The sequence below is a fragment of the Syngnathoides biaculeatus genome, chromosome 20 (assembly GCF_019802595.1).
Source record: "Syngnathoides biaculeatus isolate LvHL_M chromosome 20, ASM1980259v1, whole genome shotgun sequence".
NCBI classification, from domain to species: domain Eukaryota; kingdom Metazoa; phylum Chordata; class Actinopteri; order Syngnathiformes; family Syngnathidae; genus Syngnathoides; species Syngnathoides biaculeatus.
Window position 1 is genome coordinate 5,600,787 of NC_084659.1, and position 7,311 is coordinate 5,608,097.

Here is a 7,311-nt window from a genome sequence, read left to right on the forward strand (position 1 = left end):
GCGGTCGGGGGTGTCAGATCAGATGGCCCATGCTCACAAGTAAATCATTTGCGGCCACTAAAGACTCAAACTTTGTCACTTATTTGTTTGGCAAAATACTAATGTTGTTGCTTGTTGTTTTGGTATACAAAAATGTGCTCACAAAATTGTTCTCACATGCGCAAGGAATTTGTCATTTGTGTCAAATTTGATTTTTGTTCTTTGCGTGTAAATGCTGAAAAAAAAAAAAAAAGGTTTTACTGTCATTGCCTACAGATGCCACAAAACTGTTGCAAAGCCCAGATTTGCTCTTGTTGTTTTGAAATGAAACTCCTCAACTGACTTGAACTTCGCCTCTCCGGAGGTCTGTCGCGACCTTACAGGAAACTCTTTCATCATCTTGGGACAATGGCGGAAAAACGGAGGCCGGCGCGCAAACACCTGCCACCAGCGCAGGTAACGCTTGTTATGTTTATGAATTAAATGAAATGGGGGTCCTGTGAATCGGGGGGGCACAAAGGGGACAGGAGCCTCGTCAGTCAGCGCTTTGGGTGAAAACTTCTTTTGCTGGAGGAATCAAACACTTGCTGGCTTTCAAGTGGAAACGGCCGCAACTTCCTCCCTCATGCGGGCGAACCAACCGGGGGGACGCCGCCCAAAGCCGGGGAACAAAGACGGCGAGTCAAAACACGGAGCGCCGCCGCCACCTGCGCCGCAAAAACACTCTGCAGAATTTCTCAAAGCAAGACAAAATATGCTTATAAAAGTGTTGGTCAACCGACACTTTTGCACTGCTAAAACGGCACTTTTCAAAAGGAGAAATTAAACTTTTACAACAAGAAATAAAACCGTTGCCTTGAGTCACCTAAACTTAAAATCAAGCAAGATTAAATATCTTAAATTACGGCAAAATTTGCTTGTACTTTGTCAAGATATTTGTTCTCACCGACTGTTAAACTATTAAAACTAATTTACATTTTATGAGCTAAATAAAAAGAAATACTAGTGGTTAGAGCACTGGTTTGGTAAACCAGGGGTTGTGGGTTCCTATCCCACTCCCTGAGAAGGGTTGCGTCAGGAAGGGCATCCGGCGTAAAAAAAATTGTGCCAAACGTATACGTGCGTTCATCTGAGATGATACGCTGTGGCGACCCCGAAAGGGACAAGCCGAAAGAAATGATGATGATGACTTGACAGCGGTACCTTGACTTTTACATGTATAGACATTCACTGTCACCCCCTGATGACACTCGGGAGGCCACGCCCCTTCAAGGAACATTCTCTACATCATGACACAGTTGAGAAGTAAAGTCACTGACGTCTGTGATTCTGGAAAGGCTGACAAAATCATTTGGAAAGATTTGGGAGTCCAGCGGAGCACAGTGATAGCCATGATCCTAAAATGGAGAGAACGTGGAAGAGCGGTTCCCCTTTCCAGCTAAGATTACCTCAAGGGAACAGCAATGAGTCATCCAGGAGTCCACAAAGGAATCCAGGATAAAGAACTGGAGGCCTCCCTTGCCTCAAATAAGGTGTTCAGGACTCAACAATGAAACAGAGACAATGGCAGCCATGCCAAAGTTCCCAAAAAGAACCTGAAGGTCCATCTTAGTTATGCCCGCCCCCCAAACAAACAAAAACTCAATGGTTCCCAAGACCTTTGAAAGAATATTCCACAGACGGATGAGACAAAAGTGGAATTTTTTGGAAGGTGTGTTCCTCGTTAAATCTGCTATAAATCTATCAAAAGCATTTCCGAAAAAGATACTCGGACCAATAGTCGAGCGTGGAGGTGGTCGTGTGACGGTCTGGGGCTGCTTTTCTACTTCAGGACCTGCACAACTTGGTACGATTGATGGAACCACGACTTCTGCTCTTGAACAGAAAATCCTGAATGTTCAACCACCATTTTGTGACCTCAGATGGTTTGTGCTCAGGTTCCGAAACATTCCAGCAAGTCCCCTTCTGAATGGCTTTTAAAAAAAAAAAAAAAAAATTGATAAAAAGATACAAAGATGGTTTCAAAGTGGTCTCTGAACATCAATCCATCCATTCCCAAGACCAATTTTTCCTGGTTGTGGTCACAGTTGGGCTTTGAATAGTCCCCCCCCCACCCCCCCAATCAATATGCTTGCATTAGTTTGATGATCTTAAACATTCATTTGGGGAAAGTGACAAAAACCCAAATTGGAGATGGAAGTCCCGACTTTTGAACGGCACTGGAAGCGCAATATTTCTTTTCCAGGACCACTTTCTGCAGTGTCTGTGTCGCAGCACACAGAGAGGGCCTGTGCCGGCGGCCACGCCCGACCCGGCCAGGCCTCTCCTGGGGCGGTAACGGACACCGCCGCTGGGGTGGGGTGGGGTCGGGGGGGGGGGGGGCAGAAGCTGAGCGGCCCGTTCCGCCGACGGTCACGAGGTTAAGTGCCGAGCGCACACGCTCAAACACTGCCGCCATTGAGGTGGTCGTACAGGAGACGCCACTGGGGGGGGGGGGGGTTCCTCGCCCACAAACAGTCTTGAACATACTGGCGGAGGGACGGTCCGGAGGCGCTCGGAGGTATTGTCAGAACTTTGCAACGATTGAAAACTTCCCATTGGATTAGTGCGTCAACTCACGTTCACCAAGTAAACGGTAAATAGGACACGGTGTAAATGCACCGATTAAAGCAGGACATTCTCCTTTGCAGACACGATTTGTGTTGTTCTCTAGGAGCGAGCTTCCGAAGTGGTTTTGTCGCTCGGAAACGGTTCTGGCGGCCGGGCAGTACCGGGGTCCTCCGGTTGAATCGGAAGGAGGGAACTGTGTTGTTGTGCCACGTGACAAGGTGAAAGCCAAGCTTCACCCGAAGAGTAAAATGTACACAAGCGGGACCCGGATTTTGCCCGGTCGAGATCTCGGCACCCGCAACCTTGCGATCCGCGACCGGGTCGGACGGCGTCGGTCCGAGGCGGTGACCCAGAAAGCGGCCCGCGAGGCGCCGCTTCGAACGTTCCCCGCGGAAGACGGCGTCGGCCGCGGCTCGGCTCATCCGCGTTTGTGCCTTTGTGTCGGGAGGCGAAGCGCCGCCGCTGCCGGGCTTTTGTCTCCCGCCTGATCGCCTCTAATGCTGCAGCACTAATTGTTTAACACAGAAACACATCTTTTCTCCCTTTAATGTTTTTGTTGCTATTGTCTGCCACGCGTTGACGACAAAACCTTTGTGGATCCCGCCCCCTCCTCCTCCAGCCCCGAGAATGAAAGAAAGACGGGGAAAAAAAAAAAAACGTGAGCATCAGCAGAAAAAAATGGGGATGTCTGGCAAGTTGCATCATTTCGCCAAACAAACAGTGTGAAAGGGTGTTAGCCGGCCTATTAGCATATACACACAAAAGGGGGAGTGTGTGCGCGCCCGTCTCGGAAATAAAAGAAAAACACACAAAAAAAACAACCCAAAAAAAAAAACGAGGCGCTCGTTACTCTCCGCGAGCCGTGACGGAGGGTTCGCAAAGAGATAAGGCGGCGGGTAAACATGTGATCGCCGCAGATCCAATCAGCTCAAACAAAGGCGATACGCAACGGAGAGCCGCAGAAAGGATGCTGGAGGTGCGAACGCGCCGCCGCCGCCGCCGCGGCCAAAGCGGAAGAGGAGGCGCTCGCCTCTTATCATTTGCATCATAATGGCCGAGTGATACGTGCACGCTCAGCGCTACCTTCAAGAAACGCGTGGCCATTGTGCTCGTCTCGCCGCTTTTCCCGTAGGAGGCGGAACGAGGCCGACGCCTCCGACAGGTGCGCCGCCAGACGCAAAGGGAACTGCCGCACTTTTACTTTCTTTGCCGCCAGTTTGCTGGAACGCCGACAAGGCGGGAGACGGCGCCCGCAACGGCCGCCCGCCTTCGGGGGCTCTCGCGTCGTCCTGCGGGGGGAAACGGGAAGTAGTTTGCGGCCGAGCGCAAAGTACAGGTAACGTTTTCGGTCTGCGCTTCGGTTTGCCGGGATGACGACGAGAAGGCGGCGTCGCCCCGAAAAGGCCCGCCCACCTTCGGGGAAACGGGAAGTAGCTTGCCGCTAAACATACAAACGCCAAAGCGAATACATTTTTTTTTGCGCTACTTTTGAGAGTTTCAACATTGACATTTAGGCGTAAAAATGTTCTTTTTATGGTGATGGTGCACTCGTCCAGTTGCCAAGGTTACCAGCGACGTGATTCATTCCGGCGTTCCGAAAGGAATAAAGTTGATGATTATGATGATAATTATTATCATTCCAAATGCGTGAAACATTAGAGGACGCGTCCAATGACACCCCCCCCCCCTCCCCACTTCTTCCGAGGCCTCTGCGCGTCCCAGATAAGACCTCCTCGCTTTAGGAGGCGGAGAGATGCGGGGGGGGTCTCCGGGGTCACCACAATGGGCCGCTATCAGCTTATGCTAATCGGCGGCTAAGTGTTTCGGGGGCGTTCTCCGAAAACGGGCGCCTCCTACTTAACCTGCGCTATGAAAGAAAAAGCGAGCGGGAGGGAGGGAGCGCTCCAAATTGATTAATAGCGGCACAAATTGATGTGAAGAGCCATCGCTGATACGGCGCCACTTTTGGAGGTATTGTTCCGGCCGCGATGGCGAGAGAGAGGACAAGACGTGACGAGGACCTCTCGCCATAAACACCATATTTTGATCAATTAGATGGGGGGGGGGTTAATATCAACGTTGGTTCGACCAAACGTCTTCCAGCACTGACGCTTAGCCTCTGCTAGGACTAGCTTACCAATTTAAAATGTTGATTTTTCTGGATGAATGCGAAAAAAAAATCTTTTCAGTCCAAAATGTTATTTTTTGTTCAATAAAAACAATGGCACCTTTTCTGTTTTTCTTCTCCGTTATTGAATTTCATTTTTTTTTTATTGTTTTTCTGCATGACTACCCAAAATTGCAATCTTAACACCCCCCACCCCCATTGTCAGTCAGTTGTTTAATTTCCTGTAAAATAAATCAATATATGAATACATATATAAATTTTAATTTTTGTCTGAAAACAATTTTTTTTTCTAAAAACAAACATTTTCTGAGCATTCACATTTCAAGTTGGAAAATAATTTTTTTATTATTATTTATTACTTACATTTTATTTTTGCAAAAATATTTGTGCATTTTGGGCATTTTATTGTGAAAAAAAAATAATTTTCTATATGAAGTTTCTTTTTGTACAAAAAAAAAATCTTTTTTTGTTAAATTTTTTTGTAAAGAAGAAATGTGGACCCCCAGCAGCCGCAGATTCATGCATTGTCGATTTTTTCTGAATTTCTTTTCATTTGGGGGGGGGGTTTTGGGGGTACCATCTCTAAATATGTATACTGAATTCCGAATATTACAGTGTACTGAAGAATTTTTTGCATCTTTTTCCTCCACCAAATGCAATTACCATGGCCTCCAACGGTTTATGTATTTTCGCCGGCGGTTTTACCCGCAACGGCGGGCGCACACTGAATAGATCAAACTATTTGGATGCCTCCCTCGGTCGAGGGGGGGCGCCGAGGTCCGCAGTTCGCATGTCCACGCAGAATTTTATCACGGCCGGATTTCTTTGCGCGTTTGTAGAAGGAAAAGCCCTTTCACCCGAAGTCCCGCAAACGTCGGTCCGAACGTTCGTAAGCCCCGCCCGCGCCGCCCGGCGACCGCCGCTAATCTCCGCCTCTTCAGCGTTGACCTCGCAAAAAGATGAAAGCACGCCAACGATTTTGAAAATCACGTCGGGAATTCCGTCGACAACCGCGCGATTAAAAAAAAAAAAAAAAACCAACAAAATCAAGTCGGGACCACTTTGAAAGGCGGCGAAAAGACGTCAGACGCTGATTTGTGGCGTCTCGAGCAGCCGTCACGTGAAGGTTTTTTTTAGGATTATTATTCTTACAATCACCGCTCGCCTCCCACGAGCACACTAGTGCACCATCGAGGGATACGGGTGAGGTTTACTTGGGTACTAGTAGGCCCAAAGTGGCAGTCGTCGACGGTACTGAATCGTCGGAATCGCAGACAAAGTTAAGTCCTCCTTTTTTTGCGCACCTGCAAAGACAAACGAAGAACGATGGAGAAGACGTTTGCTGTGGCAGATGAAAGAAAGAAGGAGCGGCCGAGAACCAGGACGAGCGAGGTGAAGGACGACGTAAACCGGCTGCCCGGCCCCAGCCGCTAGATTAGCAGGCGATACAGACAATGTGGGATGTTGGGGGGTTTTTTTTGACGATGGGACGATGACGACGAGGAGTGGAGATGCGATGTGTACTTTTTGGCAAGAACATCCTCGCGTGGGCTGGCGAGCACTTAATCTGCCTTGACGGCGTCTTCATTTGAATAAAGATGCTGTCAGGGCCCACACGAGGGGGGGGGGGTGGTGGTGGTGGTTGTGGGGGGGTGCTGCTTCCCACCTGAGAAGATGAACATTTTTTTTTTTTTTTTTTTAAAACAACCTCCGCTTCCCGAGTCCCAATCCACTCACATCTACAAAAGATATTAGAGCGGATTAGAGAAGAGATTAAAAAGGAAAACTTGTCCTTCGGGCGACTTTTTGCTCGTTTCTGCCGCCTTTCCCAAAGTCAAAATTGGGAAAATTGCCCACAGCGGGCGACCATACGAGGCCGCGGTGAAGCAGCATGCGGCTCGGCTCATCATCCATATCTACGGCGGCCTCGCAAGGTGTTGACATCAAAACATTTCAACTTGGCCTTTGTTTGTTTTGTTCTTCAGCTTTTGCCCTCATTTCTGATACAAACTGGATTTGAAGTTAAATAAAGATATGTCATTTGTTATGTTTCGTTGTCACCGATGGTGTAGCGGTACACACGCCCGCCTGGGATCATTCAGCCACGGCGTCGACATCCGCCCTGCGACTGCCTGGCGACCACTTCAGGGTGTAGCCCGAAGCTAGATGGGATAGGCTTCCAGCTTTCCCGCAACCCTTGTGAGGATAAGCGCCTTGGATAATGACATGACATGTTCCATATCGGGCCGGAACATATCAGAAAATTGGGATCGGCAGATTTTAAAAAAAATAAATAAAAATACGCTGAGGCCATCTGCGACTTTGTGTTTTTTTTCCCCCTCGCTGATATCGAAATTTTCCACAAAGTTTCCAGAAACACAAAAATGGCTTTGCCGCAAGGTGTGAGCGCTCGATACCGAAAAAAAAAAAAAACAAAAAAACCACGCAAAGATGCTGAATCCAAGGAGACTAAAACACGACGGAGATATTATCGTCGTGTAAAAAGCTGCCAAAGGAAGCAGCATGAGGAAGATTCTTCCAATCCGTTCAAAGAAGTCTTGTTGAAAATGCCGAAAACGTGTCGAAAGCCGTTT